General features: G+C 37.4%; 1 protein-coding gene across 3 annotated transcripts in view; it reads left to right on the top strand.

Moving 5' to 3' along the window:
• The window catches only part of DMD (dystrophin), a 2676723-nt gene that overhangs the window by 1493225 nt on the left and 1159117 nt on the right, over positions 1 to 24381 (top strand). The window lies entirely within an intron of this gene.

Below are 24381 nucleotides of genomic sequence, written 5' to 3'. Positions count from 1 at the left end.
TCCAGAAGGAGAACTTATGGTGTGCTTAGCAATAAGGTAGTTGCTAGAAATATCCATCATGATAAAATTACAGTTCTGTTTCCCTAAAGACAATTTGTGGTGATGTAGCAATATTTCTATATATCCTATTGACAAAATGCCTTCTGAAATGGTCCAGAGACCAAAACAATACAGAGTTAATTGGTGGTACTTATTGACTTCTTTATGGTTTATGTTAATGGAGATGCAACATATAGATTATAACCAGTGCATAGTTTAATTTCAACTTGCTGTGTCTTTTGAATATGCAGATGAATTAGATTGTGGAGGATAAAATTTTAGTTGTAAAATGTATAGCTTAGGTTTAATAAATATTTTGTTTATTAAACCAAGGCTTATGTAGTTTTACAACTCTTTAACTCAAATTATTCATGTAATAATTTTCAGTCATGTGGATTTGAATTGTGGCTAATTTTTTTTTTTTTTAATTTTTTTATTTTTTATTGACTTTGTAATAATATTACATTAAAAATATATATGTGAGGTCCCATTCAACTCCACCCCCCCACCCCCCCCTCTTCCCCCCCCCCCAACAACACTCGTTCCCATCATCATGACACATCCATTGGATTTGGTAAGTACATCTTTGGGCACCTCTGCACCTCATATACATTGGTTCACATCATGGCCCATAGTCTCCTCTATTCCATCATGTAGGCCCTGTGAGGATTTACAATGTCCGGTGATTACCTCTGAAGCACCATCCAGGGCAGCTCCATGTCCCTAAGACGCCTCCACCTCTCATCTCTTCCTGCCTTTCCCCATACCCTTTGTCCATTATGTCCACTTTTCCCAATCCAATGCCACCTCTTCTATGTGGACACTGGATTGGTTGTGTCCATTGCACCTTTATGTCAAGAGGAGGCTCAGATTCCACCTGGATGCTGGATGCAATCCTCCCATTTTCAGTTGTAATCACTCTAGGCTCCATGGTGTGGTGGTTGTCCTTCTTCACCTCCATCTTAGCTGAGTGTGGTAAGTCCAATAAATCAGATTGTAGGTGCTGGAGTCTGTTGAGGCTCAGGATCTGGCTATCACATTGTCAGTCCAGAGATTCAAATCCCCTAAATATATCTTAAACCCCAACATTAACTGCACCTCCAGCACATTAGCATGAAAGTCTTATGAAGGGAGATCCCATCTGAGTCCAGATTCATCACACATAAACACCATTTCCAAAGAGGGGCCATCTGCCCTGGTAGTTAACCCCATCGGCCATGACCATAACTCCCATGGGTCTCTTTAGCCCTCAAAGGAACCAATATCTGCTTTATCTGTCTCTCTGACTCTTGTGGCTAATTTTTAAGTGCCAGAAAATACTGACTAAAAGAAAGATGAAGACAAAAAAAAAGGTAATTTATTAGTTTAGCTATTTCAAAATGCTACATTCATGAAAGCATTATCATAATCATACATACAACTCCCCATTCTCAAATATTTTTGCATAGCAAATATGCCTTTTCATATTAAGGAATTAAGCATTTAACCATCTATGCATCTGATAAGCTAAGTAAACATGGAAAATGAATACTTTTAAAATCTTGTGTAATTATATGTATATCAATCAAACTTGTATACACAATCAGCTTTGGAAATTGAAGATGAAGGAAATTCATGGGTTTCCACCCTGTCATCATACAGCAGATACATTTTGTAATAGCATTAAAAATGGATTTGGGGCTAATGTAGCAGTGCTAAGGCTGTGTTGAACAACAGAAATATAAGAATCTTCTAAGATGTTCTGGGGAAATATATAAATTTCTCACCATTTCCACAGATATCCTGTACAAGTTAGTTATATATTTTTAATATGTATTTTTAATTATAAAAGAACGATACACTCATTGTGAAAAAGTCAACCAATGTAAATGTGTACATATATCTCCATTCTGCTCCCCAGAGGGAAAAAGTTTTGTATGGCTTTTGATACATTTTTCATGTAGGATTTCTTGAGAAATATGCTCTGATATGGAGATTAGCATGCAAGTGATTTATTAGGGAGTTCTTTGGAATCAAGCGAATTGTTTATGAAGTGCCTTAGGGCAGTTTTCTTCATGTTGCTTGTGTTTAACGTATTTTAAACTTCTTGGATTTGTGGGTTTATCGTCTTCATCAGATTTTGGAAAAATTCAGTCATTGCTATTTAAAATATTTTTCCTTTCTTGCTTTTCAGGGATTCTATCACACACATATTAGGCTACTTAAAATTGTCCCACCACTCACTGATGTTCTGTGGATTTTCTTTTCAATCTTTTTTTCTTCTTCTATGATTAATTTTAGGAAATTTCTATTGTCAGATTCACTAATTTTCCATAACATCTACTCTGTGGTTAATCTTATCCAGAGTATATTTTTAATCTCAGATGTTGTCATTTTTATTTCATAGAAATGTTATTTGGGTCTTTTCTGTATCTTCCATGACTCTAACTGACATGTTCAATCTTCCCTCTACCCTCTTAAAAATATAGAATTAAGTTACAATAACTGTTATAATGTCCTTGCCTACTAATTCTATAATCTTTGTCATTGCTGGGTCTGTTTCAATTGGTTTATTATAGGTGTTATATTCCCATGCTTCTTTCAATTACTTCCTTCTGGTAGGTTTTGGTCGAATGCCAAACATTATGTGTTTTAGCTTTTTGAGTACTGAATGTTTTTGTATTCATATATAAAAATATATATATATATATATATTTAAACTTTTTTTCTGGAACATAGTTATTTATTTGGAAACAGTTTGATCCTGTAGGTCCTTTCTTTTAAATTTTGTTATATGTGACCAGAGAGGCCTAAGTCTAGCTCCAATTTTGTCCCAATACTGAGGCAAAAAGCTCTGAGTATTTTACCTGATGCTTTGTGAATTAACCATATTGAAGCACCAGTGATTGCCCCCTTTAATCTTCTCAGGTCCTTCTTTCTCTAGCCTTGGATAGTTTCTTCACATATATGAGCTGATCAGTACTCAGCTGAAGACTAGAAGGGAAACTTCTATAGATCTCCTGAGTTCCTCTTTGTGTATCTTTGGTACCATGCCCTGTGAACTCTAGCTACTTTGGTCTTCTTGAACTACCAGCTCCATCTCCTCAACTCAGGATGGCCTGCAGGCTTTGTCTGAGTTATCTTTTCCTGTGCTGTAGCCTGGATCTTACTCTGGACAGTTTGCTGGGGCAATCTCAGGGTTCATTGTCCTTTATTGCATAATGTCTAACATCTTGAAAAAATGTTTTAAATATTTTGTCCACTTTTTAACATTTTTTTCAGGCAGGAGTTTAAAACCTGTCCCTGTTACTCCAATTTGGCTAGAAGCAGAAGTATAAAACAAAGGCATTTGATGTCATTTGATCTTCGAATTCATTTATTGCTACAAAGTCTAGCAACTATATAATAATTGTGAATGTCTGGAGAGTTTCCAAATGTCTTCACTTCTTGGCAGAGTGGTATTATTGAAATTCATGAATATCTTAACAAAACTTTCTGCATTATTTTGAGATTTGAAAAAAATATTGCATAGGAATTTCTGTTTTTTCCACTCTATGAAAGAAATAATAAAGGGAATTCTGGGTGTCTAGAAATAAGCTCTTCTAGCAAAGAAGATATGAATAATATCACAAATCTTCTAATCAGTTGGTAATTGTAGGTCCAAAAACATGCATGCACACAACCTTCCCCCTCACAAACACAATTGTTATTCCTTGGGAAGTCCATTCAGATAAGGAGATTAGTGTGCAGATTAGCCTAAGGTGTTCTTTGTATTATAAGTAAGGCTCTGAAAATTAGTCCAGTAAGATCATTCCACAAGGCACCTCCATGGGTAAGGCAAATGGAAACTGCTAATGTCAGCTACTTTGGCCTTCATAATTGTTGGTTGTCTAAGAATGAAGAGGAGAACGAGTTTAACTTTTTACTGAGAAATTATTCTAAGAAAAAGAATGTACATGGTGCCTGTTAGCAGCAGATAAATCTGTTGCCATGGACAAGGAATGGTTACTTTGAGGAAAATCAACCAAACCACTCACGTACTAAACAAATATAGAGAGGGCTACAATAGCGTTTGAAGCCTCATATGCATAATTTCCATCAGAAATACTATTTCTACCTATGAAATAAGATATGTGCTTGTTGCAAGCTTGTCCATATATATTTCTATCAAACTGCATTCTATATATCATTTTCACTTTTAGAAAGAGAAATCAGTGCCTAACTGATACTTGGTATTGTTATTCAACATCCAATGACCACCAGAAAGATGGTCTGGTTCGTGCCACTCAATAATGTCTTGTTTGTCACTAGAGAATGATAAAATTAAATATGTGACAATATTTTCTCAAGATATTCCAAAACAATATGTTATGGCACCATGAGGAGTCTCTTTAAGGATATCATTTTTTTCATGAGAAAATATCAAACATGTTATAGGCCTCTAGAAATTTGTTTGTTAATATATTCAATTAATTATTTATTTATCACTTTATGCATTCATTGAACAAACAGTAAATTAGTGCATGTGCATGGTTACATTATCCACCAAAATATTGACAGGCAACTTTCAGGTCTAAGAGAAATTATAGAAGAGCTGTTAAGAGGTCATATGCCAGACTCAGAAACCCCAGGTTCAAATATCAGCTGCTTTAGTTTAATAGCTACAAAATCTTGGGAGCATGCCTTAGCACTCTCCATGTCTCTGTCATCTCATCTCTAAAATGGGGATAAAAAAGAGTTGCATATAAAGCATTTGGCATAGAATTTGACGCAAAATAATGAATCATCAATCTTTTTAATCACTTATAACTAATCATGCTTCATTAGCAGTTGTGATTAGCTCATATCTATAAACATTGAAATTTATTTACCGAGTTATTAAACCTAAACATCTGAAATGCATAACAAACAATCTAGGAATTACCTTAAACTGTACTTTTTTTTTAAGATTTATTTTTTTAATTTATGCCCCTCCCTTGCCACTTGCTTGCTGTCTGCTCTCTGGTCATTCACTGCATGTTCTTCTGTGTCTCCTTGTCTCCTTTTGTTGCATCATGTTGCTGCACCAGCTCTCCGTGGGCACAGGCCAGCTTGCCTTCACAAGGAGGCCCTGGGACGTGAACCCAGGGTCTCCCATATGGTAGACGGGAGCCCAATCTGTTGAGTCACATCCACTTCCCTAGACTATACTTTTATGGGTTATGGCGTTTTCTCTAAGTATAGCTTTTGGATTAGGAATTGAGGAAAATTCCAATAGAGCCAGACACATACCCTTCAGATAGGTGACACTTTTGTCTGCCCATTTTCTAACAAAAAGGAATGTTAATGGAACTTTTCATAGAGAAAGATGAGCACAATGTTATGAAGTTATAAAAATAATGTTAACTCACATGGTGATGGAGTGAATTGATATGCCATATGTTGAGTGAAAATAGAAAAATGGGCATTACAAAATGCCCTGAATTTTAGCTCTAGGATGTTCTTCTACAATAGAAAGAAACGAGTTTTAAAATAAGAGCTGTTATCTAATGAGGTTGTAAAGTTCTTGAAGTTGACAGAAGAAATGATAAAAATCATCGTTAGATTAAGTATTTAAAAGAGCTGAATATTCTCCCTATTAATGGAATGGAGCCTGTTTGTTTTATGGGATAATGCTGCTTAGTTAACCATATTCAAAATTAACAGCCCATTCTATAGAACCTTTCCATGGACAAGTATATGAGACCTTGACATTTTAAGAGATTCCATTTGAAATCAATCTTAAGAAGTAAACTGAAACAGGGTTGTTTAGATAGAAGTTTCTAGGCCTTAAGTCAGTGGATGGTAAATAAACATAGGGAGTGAAACAGCAATGTGCTATTTTGACATGAATTAACTGCTGTTTTTAGGCAAGGATGTAGCTTGCTAATGCTAAATTAATTAGTTTTCTGGTATATCTTAAAATGTACTGTGTTTCAAGCTCCATAACTGATATTTTATTGCTCCATAAGTTGTATTGTACAGTAGCTGTGCAATATAATTATATAAACATCACTGTAAGTAAATTCCAATAAACAACCTTGTTTACTTTATGATGTTATAATAAATCTTAATTCATTGTGATTGAGGAAACTTTTAAATCAGCATGAATTAAATATGTAACATTGTAATGTTCATGTAGTTCCCACCATCAAATCTCAAAAAATTGAATTTAAATTCATGTTCTAGTTAAGCAAAATACACTTTTACTGTTTGCAATTCAGAAATTTACACTAAGAATGGAATATTACATATAAACAGCTTAGTCATGCCATGAGAATCTTTCTGTGACCTTTCATATGGGAAGGCAATGGGAGGAAAATATGGGTGCTGGTGCCCTGGAGATAAGGGGGAAGGCAAAGAAAGAATCCAAGTGTCTCAAAGAAAAGTTTCAGTGCTCTTCATGTTTGTCTTACCTGGGCTATTAATCACTGGAACAAATTCTAAAGCACTTTGTAGAGGACCCAATTCTCATGAGTCTAGATTCGAAGAGCACGTTAGAACTGGGATAACTACTGCCCAAAAGTTTGAGACAAATGAGTCCATGAATAGACTCCTCTTCTTCTTACCCTGCTTTCTGTGCCCACAGCACAGAAGCCCTCAAGTAGCAGGTGCTGATATTAAAAAGCCACTGGTTTGTACAAGAGTGATGAGTGCTGAGTGGATGTGGGTAGGTCACACTGACAGTCTCTGCTCCAGCAAATGAGTTTTTGTGGTTTATTTGAATATTCATTAATAACTGATTTTGTATTGATATGGATTAAATCATAGGCTATTTAGGAAAAGGCATGTGGTGTCAAAGACCAAAGTGAATTCAGGTATGTTTTCTATGTACTCAGTTTCGACAGTGATGATTTCACGAGCTGACTGGTGAGTTTGACAGCTCCTTAACAGCCCTGGGACTCAAATACTGATAGAAACTTTTTTATGGAAAAATCTCTTGAGTAAAAATGCCTACCACCTGTTGCCCTTCATTGGGACCCCAAGGTTCAGAATAATTTATGCCATCATTGGCCTTTTATATTTCCCCAGCAGTAATAAAATTGCATATGATTTGTTTTGTAGTCACAAAACTGCCCTGGTTTCTGTAACTGGAGGACATGTACTAACATAAGGGAATCAGCAGGAAAATTTACTGCTAAGAAAATTTGTCTCTAGTTACTGGCTGTACGGTTACAACAATGGATAAGTGTGGGAATATATTTTCAAGTGAGCTTCTTAACGTTATTAGCTGGTAGTAGCAAGGGAATTCAGTCTCTTACTACAGTAAACATTTGGGCATTTCATACTTAGGTAAATATAGTTAGCCTTTTATTGCTGCTTGGAAACTCATCTACAACTTCTTGGCTCCTATGCATCTTTTCAGAAGTAGTAAATAGCAGATTTATAAGGAGTTTGTCAGAGTGCAGAAATTCAGAGAGGGGTCCTAAATCGTTGCCCATCAAATGTGTCTTTCATAAAATAAGTATATTAAAGTAATTGGATAATTTCAATGGCTTGTTCTTAAAGTTTTGTTGTCCAGCCTGGCATGTTTCAGGAGATGACAGATTGCTCTATGTTAATGGAAAGAAGCAAGAACAAAAACCATAACTTACTGTAATAACCACAGCAGTAAAGAACTGCTTAAAATGCATGGAAAACATGTCATCCCTTGGGATCCCCATTCTTTTTTTTTTTTTCCCATTCAATTAGATTTATTTTTTTTTAATTTTATTTATTTTGTAAAAATATTACATTCAAAAAATATGAGGTCCCATTCAACCCCACCACCCCCACCCCACCATTCCGCCCCCAGCAACACTCACTCCCATCATCATGACATATCCATTGCATTTCGTAAGTACATCTCTGGGCATCTCTGCACCTCATGGTCAATGGTCCACATCATAGCCCATACTCTCCCACGTTCCATCCAGTGGGCACTGGGAGGGTTTACAATGTCCATTGATTGCCCCTGAAGCACCATCCAGGGCAACTCCAAGTCCCAAAAACGCCTCCACATCTCATCTCTTCCTCCCATTCCCCATACCCATTAGCCACCATGGCCTCTTTTTTTCCCACACCAATGCCACCTTTTCTCTGTGGACCTTGGATTGGTTGTGTCCGCTGCACCTCTATGTCAAGAGGAGGCTCAGATTCCACATGGATAGTGGATGCAATCCTCCTACTTTCAGTTGTAGGTACTCTAGGCTCCATGGTGTGGTGGTTGTCCTTCTTCAACTCCATCTTAGCTGAGTGGGGTGAGTCCAATAAATCAGAGTGTAGGAGCTGAAATCTGTTGAGGCTCAGGGCCTGGCTATCATATTGTCAGTCCAGAGATTCAAATCCCCTAAATATATCTTAAACCCCAACACCAACTACAATTCCAGTAAAGCAGCATGAAAGTTTTGTGAAAAGAGATCCCATCTGAGTCCAGTTCCATCACGCAGAAACACCAGCTCCAAAGAAGGGCCATCTGACATGGCAGTGAACCCCATCTGCCATGACCATAGAACCCGTGGGTCTCTTTAGCCCTCAAAGGAACCAATACCTGGGGTTGTATCTACTTTATCTGTCTCTTAGACTATGCTCAGGTGTGCATAAGGGCAATCCTTCTGGCAACCTCCAGACTCTTTTTTAGAGACTCATAGCCATATAAACTCATTTCTCCTTTCCATTTCCCCCTTACATTAGGTCAAACAGCATTTTAAAGTCATGTTATTATATGTAGACAGGGATATTCTGCTGATTCGCATTGAACCTTTAATTCAAGGTCATTTTCTAGTTGCATCATCAGTTGGTACTTGGTAGTGATCCCTCGGTGCCAGGGAGGCTCATCCCTGGGTGTCATGTCCCACGCTGGGGGGAAGACATTGCATTTACATGCTGAGTTTGGCTTCGAGACTGGCCACATTTGAGTAACATGAAGGCTGTCAGGAGGAAATTCCTAGGCACAGTGCTGCTCTAGGCCTTGTTCTTATTTCAGGCATATAGGCTCACAAGCATAGTCATTAGTATCATGGTCTCACTGTTGGACCCTCATTCCTCCTGGTCCCTACAGTTGCACCTGGGGGACTGCCGCTGCTCCCCTAGGGACCACGACAGAGCACCCCCGGCCAGGAGCCCAGTACCTCCCCAGCTGTAGTTTTTAATTGTTGCCACTATGAGTATATCCAAACATTACCATGCACCCTGGACATATGCCCTGTATAGCTCCCTGTCAGCCGTATAACACCTGTCAATAGTATCCTATACCAGTATTCCTCCGCTGCCATTGTTGAACCACTCTGTGATCCAAAACTTCCTGAAAAGTGAAGCCTAATATAATGTCAGGATCCCTTACTAGTAAAATGGAATATAGCGATGGGTTTAAAGGTTAGATATAGAATAAGTGTTGATTTGGAAAAATTCTACATACTATCTTTTTCTTTTCTTTTTTCCTAATTATTGAACTTCTCTTCACAAGAACCCTAGACCACAATAATTCATATATACAATATACAGTAGTCCCACACATCTACCATAAAACCTTTTCCCTTCCACAGCGATATTCTTATAACTTATTCATATCATATTTACTTAAACTGATGTACAGACTCTGAGACAATAGCTTTCAAACAAGGTGACATCTGTGCTTACATTGTGGTCCATACTTTAGGATATACAGTTTTCTAAATTTTTAGTTATCCTATGTTTTACATTATGGTTTACATTATTAGTCTGTCGTTCCCTATATGTTTATGGTGTAATATTACATGTTTTATATCCATCCTTGTGTACTCTCGTGAAACTCCTCTCTTACCCCACATTTACCTTGGTTCCACACATTTAACATCCATTTTCCCCTCCCCTTGGGGCCCACACTGACATCCAACCTCCATTTCCCGAGGAGCCACGTCCAGAGATACTTGCAACAGTGTTCAGGGCCTAACTTGCTCAACTGCCCCAGTGCCCTGGGAGCCACCCTTTCTCTCGAGAGATACAGTTCCCTCTATTTGATGGCATTAGTCCTCTCCAGGATGTGGGTCCACCCCCACTCTCACTACTTGGGTCTCTACCCAATGGGATCCCCATTCTTAAAGGAAGAAATTATCAAATGAAGAAAAAGCTATTTTTAAAATGAAACATGCTAATTTCAAACATCAGATTGGAAAAAAAAATAATGCTCACATCAACAAAGAAGCAATGAGAAGCAGACATTAATGAAACATAAGATAAAAGCTCATATAAGTCATTTTCGTGAAGTGTAATACTTTGCAAGGAACATGTTCCAACCACACTGTTCTTCTTGTTTCCTCTCACACACCTTATTGCTATTCCATCTGTGATGGTTTGAAGTTCCTTTGTGAATCCCAGAAAATTCCTTCTTAAAACTAATCCATTCCCGTGGGTGTAAGACCCATTGATTGTATTAGGTTCCTTTGATTGGACTGCTTTTGATTAGCTCACTTTAGGGCCTTTGATTGGACTAAGAGAGGCATGACCCAGGTTAGGTCCCTGCCCTTTTCTGGAGTCTTATATAAACTGAGAACTGAAAGAAGAAACACAGAGAAAGACAGCAACCATTTTGACTTGCCATGTGAAAGATAGTACTTCAGGAACAGCAGAGATGGGCCACCATCTTGCTTTGCCACGTGACAGGACTCCAGGATCTGCCAGCAGAAGATGTTTAGTGAACAATTGTCTCTGACATTGTATTGTTTTGGACATTTCATGACCTTGGAACTCTAAGCTTTTACCACAAACAAATTCCCCTTATAAAAGCCAAAACATTTCTAGTATATTGCATTAGCAGCCTTTGGCAAACTAAAACACCTTCTAATGCCTTTTTTTTTTTAAGATTTTTATTTATTTCTCTCCCCTTCCCCACCCCCCACTGTCTGCTCTTTCTGTACATTCACTGTGTGATCTTCTGTGTCTGCTTGTATTCTTGTCAGCAGTACTGAGAATCTGTGTCTCTTTTTGTTGTGTCATCTTGCTGTATCAGCTCTCCGTGTGTGCAGTGCCACTCCTGGGCAGCCTGCACTTTTTTTGCATGGAGTGGCTCTCTTTGTGGGGCACACTCCTTGCACATTCACCTCCCCTAGATGGGGGACACCCCTGCGTGGCACGGCACTTCTTGTGCACATCAGCACTTCACGTGGGCCAGCTCATCACACAGGTCAGGAGGCCCTGGGTTTGAACCTTGGACCTCCCATGTGATAGGCAGATGTTCTATCCATTGAGCCAAATCCGCTTCCCTCTAATGCTTTTTCCTACCTTGCATCCTTTAAACTTGCTTTTTTCCCTTGCCTGAGTGTTCTGCCCTATCTCTAGTCCCTATTGACCATGTCCCAATCCCCTCCCTTTCAAGATTTTTTTACACTTCTCTTTATGTGTGTATGCGTTTTAATGTCATCTTCTCAGATACACCTTTTGTAACCCCCTTATCTTAAAGAGGACACACAGACACACAGAGCTGCTTTCTCTCCAGTTATCCTGCTTCACTTTTGCCATAGCACTTGTGACTTGCTGAAATCCTAATATATGTTTGCATGTTCGTTACCTATATTTCCACTCAAATGTAAAGCTTTCAGGGACCTTGTATTCCTTGTTCACCAATAAATACTGAGTGCACAGAACAATCTCTTTATATAGTAAATGCTCAATATTCATTTGAATGAATGACTACATGAATAAATAAATAAATGAAAAAATTCTACTTTCATTACATTATTCCTTTAGGTGAATTATTCCCAAGTTTATACTTCCTGCCATTCCTACCCCATCTCTATCCAAGGACTTCTCCATTAGCCTGAGCTGCCTCTCCTCCTTTGTGTCCAGACTACTTAAAATTTTCCCATTTGCTGAGAGTTTAATAATATGACGGTTCTTTTCTATTACTCATTGAAGCATATTTCAAATACCAGAATCCATTAGACAAATATTTAGTGTGGGCCTATTGTGTGCAAGGTAGGCATTTTGCTTGCTGCTAGGCATAGAGTTGACTGAGAATTCGTTTTGCCTTAATGAGCTCACATCTCATGAGTTCAGCATATTAAGGGTCAAGATAGAAACACAGGACAGTAGGTGAGCACTCTGGAGAAATTTTGGATCCAGTCTCAGGGAAATGGTGGGGTTTGTTCTATAGCAGTTATTTGTGTCCCCTAGACCTTCTTGATATTCCTCCATTGCACCTCTGGGATTCCAATCTCAATTGGGAAAACATGGCTTTGGAAACAAGGAAATTCAAATACTGTGAAAGACAGCATAAGGGAAGAGCTAGCTATGAGCAAGCCATACAAAGAGAATGAGAAAATATTCTGACTTAAGTTGTAAATTTTGAACGATGATAAAATTGACAAATGATAGTACAAGAGGCCTGTTCACAGATGAGTTGTTTCAGGATGAACTATTAATCAAGCTGTATTGTAAGCATCCAGTCATAATAATGGTAAATCTTCCTACTATATAACCAAATTACAGGTACAAGCCAGAGACTGGGATTGTTTTCTCACCGTAAACAAGTTTTAAAACTCTTGTTCTTTCATGAGGTTGTAATTGACAGAACTTTACTGGCAATGAATTTGGATTAAGACATTCTGATCAAAACTAATAAAAAGGCAAGTTTCAGGGATATGGGAAACAGAAAAATAATAGATAGGTCTGAACATGCCTCTATATGGTGACATTTTTCTAATGAGGCTTTATGGGTTTAGCATTACTTTTTCTTTGCCAGTAGATACTTTTAGTTTAAAACTTGGTGGTTCTTTAAGATGTGATCCACTTTTTATTCTAGGGTTAGCTTTTCATTTTACTTAATCAAACCCATTTTGAGAAATATTTCAGAGAAATTGCAACACTGAATCCAGGACTCCATGTGTTATATTGAGCTGGTTATTATTATTATGAGTAAATATCTCATCTATGTCACTCCTCAGAGTACTTGGCAAGAAAGGGATTTCAATAGAAAAAATGTATAGTCTCTGCATTCTGCTGATCCTATGAACATCAAATTCTTTAGAAAAGCAAACTTACAGGACCAAATTATGCGGGTCACCTGTTTATGCAAATAAAGTTTTATTGGAACTCAACCATATGTATATTTGCATATTGTTTGGGGCTGCTTTTGCCTTCAGAAAGCAGAGTTGACTGGTTATGACAGAAAGCGCATGGACAAGATCACCCAAATCATTACCCCTCTCTAGTTCTTTACAGAGAAAGTTTGCTAACTGTTGCTTTAAAACATGGAATGATAAAAAGTTGCATTAAAAATCCAAGAGTCCTTTTTACCCTCTCTTTAAACATTATTTGTTACTTTATATAACAGAGAAGTTATACAGGACCATATTCAAAAAACAATTTGAAAGTCATGGTAACAATGGAAAAAAATAGGAAATCAAAATATACTTCTTATTTACATGAACATTCGATGCCATGGCTTAAGAGAAGAAATTTGATGGAAAAAAAAAAAAAGCTTGTAAAATCACTTAGAGTGTGGTGGAATTAGTCACTTAGAAGGGTGTATAGCTCCAATTCTCTTTACTAACTTGACTACCTTGGCAGTCTTTGTGGGGCAGTAAGTCAAGTATTCTGTCCAAGGGGGTTTCTAGGCATTGTTCTGGAAGAGCTGCTCTCTTCCCATCTCAGGGGTCCTAAGCTTGTGTCCTAAGCTTGGCCAATCACGTGTTTCAGAGACTTTCAATCTTTTTTTTTTTTAAAGATTTATTTATTTATTTATTTATTTATCTCCCCTCCCACCCCCCCCCCCACCCCGGTTGTCTGTTCTCTGTGTCTATTTGCTGCATCTTCTTTGTCCGCTTCTGTCGTCAGCGGCACGGGAATCTGTGTTTCTTTTTGTTGCGTCATCTTGTTGTGTCAGCTCTCCATGTGTTCGGTGCCATTCCTGGGCAGGCTGTTCTTTCTTTCATGCTGGGTGGCTCTCCTTACGGGGCACACTCCTTGTGCATGGGGCTCCCCTACGTGGGGGACACCCCTGCATGGCACAGCACTCCTTGCACGCATCAGCACTGCGCATGGGCCAGCTCCACACGGGTCAAGGAGGCCCGGGGTTTGAACCGTGGACTTCCCATGTGGTAGACAGATGCCCTAACCACTGGGCCAAGTCCGCCACCTAGACTTTCAATCTTGAGGTGAGTGATAAGTTTGGAGTTCATCTGTTCTAGTGTGGATGATTGGACAAGGCCAAAAAGTTACCTATATTTTATCTGTTCTGAGCCTGATTCTGGGATCTTCCCTTCAATCCCATGATCACCTCCCTTTCCTTGTCATAAACCCCCTTATTGGCAGAGATGATCTCTATTGCTTATAAATAAAGAAACTTGAATGATGCCTAGTATCACCAGAAACTTCTTAGAACCTGACTCCTTTTTATAAAGAAAGCTGAGACCCTTGGAGAGCCTGCCAGACTTAACCACTTGCATGTAAAGAACAGTTTGCAGTAGTTTGAGATTGATGTGCAATATCTGTTTGACAAGAGAGAAACAATTAGGATCAACTGTGGTTGTATATTTCAGAATACCAATGTTGCTTACACAATTTAAGTGTTGTTGGATCATTATATGAGATTCATAATTTTGTCCTGTTGTACCCACTTTTGCATTACCATTCAGTCTTAATTTATTATACTCTATTAAAAGTTTTAAGGTAATTTGTTCTTATTGCTACTCAGACATTAAAATGTCTGCAGGCTCTGAAAATGTATAAATTTAATGTGCCAGTATAGTTCTCCAAATCCTGGCATTGCAACTAATAGTACAGGCTTATATTATATTGTAAATCTTAGTTAACATGAATTTATTTTGAAATTCCCTTTTTACTGCTAATTTCAAGTAACACATTTTTAACTTTCTCCTTGAATTTCTATTTCTATAATATATAAACATTACAAGTATTTACAAAAAGACAATATATGTACCTTTAAATACTAATATTAATAATGGGTTGCTGAAAAAAACTTAACTTTAAAACAGCACCATTGCTTAAAAAAATAATAAGCTGCACAGCATGGTTTCATGGAGGCTTATGAACGTATAAAGTATATGCTATAATGAGCAAACTCACCCAATTCATGGTTCACAGGAATTTGCAAATTCAGTCTCATAACCAGAGCTGTCCCTAGAAGTGTATGTAGGGAGACCCAACCAATACAGGACCACCCAAGAAATTGCATCGAAAGCAGGCTAAACTGATCTCCTTGGGGTAAAGATAAGAATAGAAATTTTGAAATTGAATTATGGTGATGTTCAGAAAAGGGGAGTAGAGTGACATCAGCCTGTAACACCAACCACAATGCATGGGGTTAGAGGGCCACCCCATTGTCCCATCCAAGGGATGGATCTGTCCATAAGATTACCTGTCTCTTAGATAAGCTGTGAACTGCCACCAAGTTCTAGGTTCGTCCTGACAATTTCTTACAGTTTAAGTAAGCTTTAAGAGCAATAAGTTTATTCAACCAACTTTTATTTTGGAGCTACCCTGTTTCAGACCCTGGGTTAGGTGCTCAAAATATATAAATTGATACAATCCCAGTCATTTACTCACAGAGAATCCAAGGTTTACTGAAGTTGATGAGCATTTAAACATAGCATGTAAATGGTATATTCAGTAGATGGACCTTTAGCCATTCAAAACAGCACCTAAGAGGTATAATAGCAGTAGGTAAAACATTGGAGGAGTTAGTGAAGGGTCACAAAAAAGGAGTAACTGTCTAGAAGATTCAAAAAAGCTTCACAGAGGGAAGCAGATGTGACTTAAACATTTGGTGCCTGCCTACCATATGGGAGGCCCTGGTTTGGTTCATGGTGCCTCCTAAAAAAGAAGATCAAGACAGCAAGCTGACAGCAATGGGCTGGTATAGCAAGCTGCTACAACAAGATGATGCAATGAAGAGACACAATGAGGAAACACCATGAGAAACACAACAAGCAGGGAGTGGAGATGGCTCAAGCAATTATTTCAGATCCCAGTGCCTCCTAAAAAGAAGATGAGCACACAAGGAATAGCACAGAAAGCAGACGGTGAGGGCAATCAATGAGGGGTGGGGGAGATAAATAAATAAAATAAATATTTCAATAAAAAACCTTCACAGGGGACGTCAGGGAAATAAGTGAGAGAAGAGTAAATCCAGGGAAATAGAAGAACATTTGAAAAGTGAAGTTGTTAGGAAAAACTGATATGGTTAGGACAATATGAGAGGTTCTCAGGATGATTATTTTCCTACAGAAAGGAGTAGGAAGAAATGATGCTAGGATATCATTTCCTTTTTGGTTTGTTTTTGTTTGGTTTATTTACTTACTTATTTTTATTTTGTTTTGTTTTTAATCTAGTAGGCTAGTGTTTTCCAAAGAGTGAGCCATGAAATGAATTTGTGGATCACCATCAGTATTTGTTTTCTGGTGAAACAAAATAGAAAATCTCAGGGTTTATTACATATAAGAAAGTATAGTTTCATATTAGTGTGTGTTTGTGTGTTTGAGGGAGGGATAATTTACGGTTCGATGTCACAACCTCATAATATGGTGAGTATACCAGAAAATTTTCATTTTCAAACAATTGAAAAGCTAGTTTAGGAAATGAATAACTTGTAAAGATGGTATAAAATTAATTTTACAAAAATAAGCACAGAATGGTATAACGTAGTGTCTATTTCATTGCAGTAGTCACAAGGTAATAAATGAAGGCTGCTTACTGATCATCAGCTAGAAGTTAGAAATGTTGAGTAAGAAGTTCAGTCGCAGCCCTGCATAATAAATGTTGGGCAAACTAATAAAGAGAATAATACTTTCCTTTCACTGCAAGACAGGGCCATCCTAAGAGGCCTTAAGTACATTAAGTGATAAAGCTGAAACTTCTTTGATCCATAAAAATATTATTTAGTAGTGAGTATAACCCTCATTAAACCCATCTTATATCATTATCAGTAAGGATGAGACATAACATCTTTATTACTTTGGGTTATACATTGACCCATAGTGTATCCAAATCAGGGTATTAGAAGGGGCAATTTTTCTATATAACTAGAACTTACAATATAGTATAAGCCTGTAATGTTATTGACAATAATTTGATGTGCTTCTTTTTACTTTTTTGGTGTGGGTGGTGATTAGAAAATTTGAAATTGCATATGTGGTTAACATTTGTTTTCTATTAGTCAACACTGCTCTGAAGAGTCAGATTTGCTGAATTTAGAATGGAGTCCAGCCACATTAAATAAGGCTCCAAGCGTATTTTGTTGTTGTTGTTGTTTGGTTTGGTTTTAATACTCAGGTGACTTTGGAACATTTTGTGGAGAAGTGAAAAATTACTCATCATAAAGACTGATGAGAAAAAATACATGAGGAGAGGAGGAGATGTGCCCAGGGGCCAACCTCTTTCCCAGCACCACCTCGTTTGCAGCCTTTCTCTTTCCCTTCACTTATCCCAAGTCAAAACTGAAGCACTGAAAGGAAATTTAAGGACAAGTGTGCACAGTCTTAACTCCCCTCAAGGCTTTTATGTATTTTTAAAAGAGTAAGTTGTTCAAGTTGTAGAGTAATTGTATAAGTTGGGGAATAGTTGTACAGGCGTATGGTTTTGTGGTAGGAGCAGCAGATGTGCCTGATAAACAGCTGCTAGCAATGCCCCCCCCCATCCCAAAAGTTTGCACAGGGATGGAATGTGTGGAATCAGCATTATTTAGTAGCTTGCCACTGTGAGCCATCCCCTCCAGTATCCTCACTTCTGCTAGTGGGGTTGACCATGGTGAGTGTTCAAAACTGTCAATGCTTAAGTGAATGTGGAAGGTCTCTTATAGTCTACCCAGGTTGAAAATCATGGCCCGACCCCTAGCTGAACTACTAATTATTGATATCTGTCTTGATGGTGCCTAAGAGAGAAAGGTTATCAAAAGGAATCAATGTCCAAATTATGGTATGTATCTTTGCTGTGGAAGCTATTGAAATTTAGCCAATATTTGCTATTCTTTCACTTATAATAGGAGAAAGCAGAGTAATGAACCTAATTCACTGTCCTGACTTGCTGTTCTCATCATATTAACAATCAGAACATGTCAATACACGTGTGAGTTTCACATCTCTAAAGTTTACTTTGTTCCCTTATTGTACATCACTTTACTACTTATGGAAAGAAAAAGAAAACACTGTATGGATTGCAAAACTGTTTCATCTTTAGCCACTTAGATGTATTTGTGTGGTACTCAAGATATTGCATGCTTAAAACATCATGAAGCTAAGTAGATTTTCATACACCATACATTTTATTCACTTTATATTTTTTCAGATAACAAATGCATTATATGTAAATTGGTAATTTTTTTAATAATAAAAATAAGCAGAAAGAAGGAAACCCATGCTCTCACCAGCTAGTATCAAAGTGAAAATTTCAAAATGTTAGGAAATATAATTTTCTTAGTAAATACATGTAAAATTTTATTTAATGCATCAAGGCAGGAACCAGTAGGAAGAGGCAAAACTGATTCAAAAGAAGATACAAGATACAAATGATTCTTTAATCAAGGAAAAATTTCTGGAATAAGATTGATAAATTAGATTAAAAATGGTATAATACTCTATGACCTTTGAAGTTATATGCTCTGTTGGACAAAAGCCATTTACATCTTATCAGTTTTCTTTTTTTTTGAACTTTATTTTTAAAGAAGTTTTATGTTAAAGACAATTTACATTGAAAGTATAAGGGATTCCCATAAAATTCACCCGCTTCCCCTGTCACATTTTCCCCTTTTAATAATACCTTACATTAGTGTGGCACATTTGTTACAACTGATGAACACATATTGAAGCACTGCTACTAATCATGGTCTCTAGTTTACATTATGTTTTATACTTTGCACCATTCACTTTTATAGGTTTTGACAAAATGTCTAGTGGCCTGTGTCCAGCATTGCAATATCATGCAGAACAATTCTAATGCCTGATCATGCCCCGTGTTCCACCTTTTCTTCCTTACCTCCCCTCAGAACTTCTAGTAAACATTATGTTTATACCAGATCACATCAGTTTTCTACAAAGTAGTATTTAACTTCACAGAATTGTAAAATGTCTGGGAACTAATTAATAGTAAATAGTAAGTCAAATTTGCATAGACCTGGAAATTTGGAAGCTTTCTGAGGTGGGAAGTAGGGGAGCTATTTAAATAACACTCTGCCATGACTTTGAAACACATACAATCATTCTTTTGCTTGATTTCCAAGTTTGGGTCATTTTTCATAATACTGAAAATAACTATCACTAACGTTTTAATATTTCTCCTTCAATTTTTAAAAACTTATTTTGAAAGACTGTTTAGATTACATAAATGTTACATTGAAAACATAGGGTATTCTCATATACCCCACCCCTCCACCTCCCACGTTTTCCCTCATTAACAGCATCTCTTATTAGTATACATTTGTTACAATTAATGAATATATATTGAAGTATTGCTACTAACCATGATCTGTAGTTTACATTATAGTTTACACTTTGTACAGCATAATTTTACAGTCTTTGACAAAATGTATAATGGCCTGTATCTGTCATTGCTGTGCCATGCAGGACAATTCCAATGTCCCCCAAATGCCCCGTGTTACACCAGTTCTTCCCTCTGCCTCCCCTTAGGACCTCTGGTGGCCACTGCCTGTATATCAATGTTACAAGTTCTTCCATTGCTAGAATAATAATAAGTCTACTTTAGTCCACAGTTACTTTACCCCCTTAAGTTCGCGCATTCCTCAATCTTGAGTATTTGGTAATGGTGATGCCCACTCAGTTTCCGATTGAGAGAAGCATAGGTCCTTTGAGGCAGATGGGTGGAACTGTCTTGCTTGCAGTTGTAGATACTCTCTGATTTTTGGGATGGGTGTTGTCCATCATCATCTTTTTGTTAGTTGTCCTGAGCAAGTCCAATGAAGTGAGGAGAAAGTGTTGCAACTTTACTGAGATTCAGGGTTCAACAGGCATATGAACAGACCGAATATTTAAGTCTCTGGGATGTATATTTAACAAGTATAATGCTAAATGTAGGTTCAAATAAAAGGGGCAGAAGAACCATGTATAGGGAAATGATAAATAAGTCTAACGCTGTTACATTGGGGAGTATATATTCCAAGTTAGTACCACTGACAGGGTACCGAATTCCTGAGCTGTCTATAGTATCTAGATGTCTCTAGAGCCTGCAGGAACCCCTTGCTTGAGGCATTGTTTACTGTGACAGTCAGTGAGATCCTCCTGAGACATGCATAAAGTATAATGATCTCTGTAATGATCTCCCGACTCACTTTGAAATCTCTAGTCCTTTTTTCTATAATTTGTTATAATATAGTTGAAATTTGCTGTATTTTTAGCATTCATTTTCAAGTAACTCAAAAATATTAATGATATGAGGGGAATTGTGGGAAGATGGTAGAGCAGAAAGCTCCAGGAATCAGCCCTTCCACTAGATCAACTATTAAACTGGAAGTAACTATCTTAATCAACTACTTTGAAGCCTCAGAGTCCACTGAAACATTGTACAGCATCCAGGGAAGAGGGGGAGGAAAAGACTGGTAAATTATGATAAAGACCACTAAATTGACAATTACCTCATGGCAATTACCAGTGCCCATTCCCCACTCTTGTGGCAGGCGACCATGGAGTCTAGCCCCTGGCAGAGCCTGCTGGTGCCAGAGAAAGACCTAAAAATGTACTTTCCAAGATCAGGGGGAGGGAGGGCATGGGCCCATCCCTGATCACTGATTTTGATTACCTACTCTGGATTGCTAGGGGCCAAGCTCTGAAGTTGGCCATTGATCTGACCCACCTCGGACAAAGGCAACAGGGGAGCCTTAAAGATGTTACACTTACCCAGTGCTGGAGAGGTCAGCTGAAGCCCTGCATTGGCTTGGCAGTTGGCTGAGTGAAAAAAGGGAAGCTTTTGGTTTTCATGTAAGATGCTTCTGGCACCCTTCCTGACCAAGCCCCAATTACCTGCCAAGGGCAGTTTAGAACCAGCTGGCAGTCCCTTTGTGGATCCCTGGCATTCTTCTGACTGGGGAATACTTACTTGGGAAACTCCTCTCCAGCATGCACCCCATCCCAAAGTTTGGCCTCCACACGAAAGCAGCTTCAGATAGTGAAAGCAGTATAACAAACAATTGTGGCAGATGACCTGGCACAAAGGATTTCCTGTGTTAAGTCCAGCACTGAAACATCCAGGAAAGGAAAATGTCTGTTTCCTGGGAAGTAGAGGGGGCATTTAAATTCTTGTAAGCAGGGGAACTCATAAGGCCACTAACAAGCACAGAAGAGACAAGGAGTACCTGCGGTTTGCATTTGCCTGTACTGACCTCAATGATAGGAAGGCTGAGCTCTGATAAAGAGTATCAGTCAATAAAAAGCCAGGGCACAAAAATTGTGAATGGTATTTTTTGCTTAGATTTGCTTGGTTTTGCTAACTCCTGACACTCAAGAAAATCTCTGTCTTGTCACCAGCTGGTTACAAACCCAAGAAACAGATATCTCAGGGAAAAAAAAAACAGAGTTAACATTTTACAACATTAAAAGGTACAGTGTGCGACAAAAGATTATAAGACAAACAAACAAACAGAAAAATAAAATAGGAAATCATGGCCCATCCAAATGAAGAGTATAAAAATCCAGGAAACATCAGATGAAGAAGACCAGAATTTGGACATAGAAGCCAAGGACTTTAAAAAAAAAATGATTTTCAATATGCTCATGAAAATGAAGGAGGATACAGAGAAAGAACTAAAGGATATCAGGGATACTAGGGATGAACAATATAAGAATCTCAGTAAAGAGAATTTTTGAAAAGAAACTACCTAGAACTATTGGAGTTGAAGACCAGAACAACTGAAATGAAAAATTCCCAGGAGGGTTTCAACAGCAGATTGGATTTGTCAGAAGAAAGAATCGGTGAACTTGAAGACAAGACAATTGAAATGATTCAGGCTGAGGAGCAGAAAGAAAAAAAATAATTTAAAAAAGTGAAAATAGCCTAAGAGACCTCTGGGACACTATCAAGTGTACCAATATACAAATTATGGAACTCCCAGAAGGAGAACGAGAGAAAGGGACAGAGGGAATGTTCAAAGAAATAATGACAGAAAACTTCCCAAACTTAGCAAAAAGATGTGAACATGCACATCCAGGATGCCCAGAAAATACCCAAATGGTAAACTTTAAAGAAAAGTATGCCCTGTCACACACTGACCAAACTGGCAAATGTAATGGATAATGAGAGAGCCTGAAAGCTACAAAAGAAAAGCAATGTGTTATATATAAGGGAGTCCCAATTATAGATTAAGTGCCAATTTCTCAACATTGAGATACTTAACGTGCTGAAAGGAAACAATTGCTAACCAAGAATTTTACATCCAGTGAGACTTTCTTTCAAAAATGAGGGAGAGATGAAGACATTCCCCAATAAACAAAAGAAAACACTAGACCCGCCCCTCAAGCAATGCTAAAGGGAAATTCTTCAGGCTGAAAGAAAAGGACACTAGACAGTGGTTTAAAGCAGCATAAATAAATAAAGATTTGGGGTAAAGGTAACCATTTGGGTAATTATAAATGCCAATACTATTTTATTTTTGTGGTATGTAACTCCACGTCTTACTTCATATAGTTGCTGAAATGCAAATACATAAAAAATAATAAGTCTCTGGTTTTCAACATGCAGTGTACAAATATATAATGTGTAACAAGTTGAAAAAAGATTTGGGGAGAAAAAAGGGTATAGGAATAGTGAATGTGTATGTCAATGAAGTTAGTTTGCTATAAAATCAAGTATGATTTTTATATATTTAGGATGTTACGTTTTTTTCCCATTGTAATCCCAAGAAATATATATGGAAGATATATTGAGATTAAATTGAGAAGAGACTCAGTATGGTACAATAAAAAAATCAAATAAATATGAAAGTAGGTCTAAATGGAAGAATTGAGGAACAAAAAATTACATAAGACAGGAGCAGCTGTGGCTCAAGCAGTTGAGCGCCCACCTCCCACATGGGAGGTCCTGGGACAAAAAACAAAAAAACAATGAGCAAAAAAAAAGGTATAAGACTTACAAAAACTATATAACAAAATGGCAGAAGAAAACCCTGCATTATCAGTAGTGATTTAAAAATAATGTATTAAACTCTCCATTCAAAAGGCAGAATAGATAGAAATCATGATCCAACTATATGTTGTATACATGACTCACCTTAAAGTCAAAGAAACATAGGTAGGTTGAAAGTAAAAAGATGGAAAATATACATATAACCAAAGGAGAGGTGGGGTTGCTATGCTAATATCAGAGAAAATATACTTTTAAGTCTAAAACAATTGTAAGGGACAAAATTAGTCATTATATACTGATAAAGGGGACAATTCAAGAACAAGACATAGCAATTATAAATACATACACAACCAGCAACAGAATACACATTCTTCCTGAGTGCTAAAGGATTGTTCCCTAGGATAGATCTGTATTAGGTCACAAAACAAGTCTCAATAGATTTAAAAATATGGAAATCATATAATAAATGCATCTTCTCCTACCACAATGGAATGAAGCTAGAAATTCATGGATTTCTAAGAAAAATGGATAAGTCACAAATTTTTGGAAATTAAATATGCAACAAAAGAAAAACGATAAATGGGACCTCATCAAAATTAAAAACTTTTGCATCTCAAAGGACTTTATCATGAATAAAAACAACTATCTACACAATGGGAGAAAATATTTGGAAACCACATATCTGGCAGGGTTTAATATCCAGAAACATAAAGAAATTCTTTAATTCAACAACAAAAAGACAAACATCACAATTAAAATTGGGTAAGAGACTTAACTAGACCTTTCTCCATAGAAGATATACAAATGGCCAGAAAACACATGACAAGATGCTCAACCTCATTAGTCGTTAGGAAAATGCAAGTTAAAGTCACAGCCAGATACCATTTGAGACCTATTCAGTGCTGGTGGGAATGTAAATGGTGCAGCCACTGTGGAAGACAGTTTGACTGTTCCTCAGAAAGCTAAATATAGAATTAGCACATAACCCAGCAATCCCACTTGTAGGTATATACCAAAAAAAATTGAAAGCAGGAGATCGAACAGATATTTGCACACTTGTGATCATGTTGACATTATTCACAATTGCCAAAAGATGGAAGCAACTCAAATGCCCATCAACTAGTGAATGTATAAACAAAATGTGTTATATAAACTCAATTGAGTTTTATTCAGCCCTGGAAAGGAATGAAGTTCTGATATATGCTACCATGAGGATGAACCTTGAAGACATCATACTGAATGCAGTAAGCCAGGCATAAAAGGATAACTACTGTATGACCTCATGAATATAATATAATTGCAATA

Source organism: Dasypus novemcinctus, chromosome X (assembly GCF_030445035.2).
Source record: "Dasypus novemcinctus isolate mDasNov1 chromosome X, mDasNov1.1.hap2, whole genome shotgun sequence".
Lineage (NCBI taxonomy): Eukaryota > Metazoa > Chordata > Mammalia > Cingulata > Dasypodidae > Dasypus > Dasypus novemcinctus.
Note: the sequence above shows the minus strand (reverse complement) of the source record. Positions and strands in the feature narration are given on the sequence as shown.